Here is a 1,155-nt window from a genome sequence, read left to right on the forward strand (position 1 = left end):
CCAGCATCGCCCATGGTGGCGGTTCCCCAGGATCGCCTCAAGGTGGCGGATCCCCGGGATCGTCTCACGGTGGCGGATCCCCTGGATCTGTCTTGATCCCCGCTCCCCCTAACTCGTCACTGCCAGGGATGCTTCCCGTGGCTCCGTTCGGTCCGGATGCCGCTTTCATTCCTGGTAGACGTGCTCCTGTGGCCTTCGCTACCAGAGACATCGAGCCTTGGTCGGCCAAGAAATTGAACCGAGTCGCGGTCATCTCCATGAAGATCACGGTCCTGTTTCCGGAGTTGCCTTTTCGGGCTGAGTGGATATTCCCTCGGACAGCGGACGCCATCCCGAGGGCCGGGTACGTGGATTCGCTCATCACCAGACCTCTCGTGGAGAAACTGACAAGTGCTGCCCCGTGGGATACGCTGGTCACCACACCGGTGGATCCGGTTAGCTTCAGGGGTGATGTGCGTGGGCGACTCGGGGTATTCGTTCGGGCGTTCCGGGATTTCGCCTCCAAGCACCGGGTTGCTATATGGGAGGGCACTCACCGGTTCCCCATCTCTCGGAATCAATTGCAGGGTTCGACTTGGTTGTCCAACTTCAACAAGCAGCGTGGTAACCGGCGTAGCCATGCGGGCCGAGCTTGGAAGAGAGTCCTTGTGATCCTCGTGTTAGCAATCCAGGACGGTTGGTGTGACGTGGATATTTTGCTGGATCCATCCTTCTTGCATCTACCCCGACGCGGGGATAAGGTAGCTTGGTTTCCGGGATCCGTATCCCGTCAAGCCAACTTGGAGGATCCCAACCTCCATCGCCCAGAACTCACGAGCCTATTGGAAGCCTTGCGAGAGATCGACGAAGCCGAGCCTTGGCGCATCCAGTTTCGCGGGGACCTGAGCCAACACCCAGGACGCCAGATCCAGCGTCTAGTGGGCAAGTTCTTCAATGTTCAGCCCAAGACTACCTGATCCTCATCACTCTTCGACACCACGCCCCAGTTTCCGTCTTCGTGGATTCCTTTCGTAGCAGTAACTAGCGACTGGATACTGGGTCGAGCTAGCCTTCTGCATAAGCTATTATAATCCACACTTTCTTACTTGAATATGCTTACAACATTCCTTCGTCGGTTGAGAAATCTAGTCCACCCTTTCAGTGTACACCTGGATG

This window comes from Phytophthora infestans, genomic scaffold (assembly GCF_000142945.1).
Source record: "Phytophthora infestans T30-4 supercont1.12 genomic scaffold, whole genome shotgun sequence".
NCBI lineage: Eukaryota > Oomycota > Peronosporomycetes > Peronosporales > Peronosporaceae > Phytophthora > Phytophthora infestans.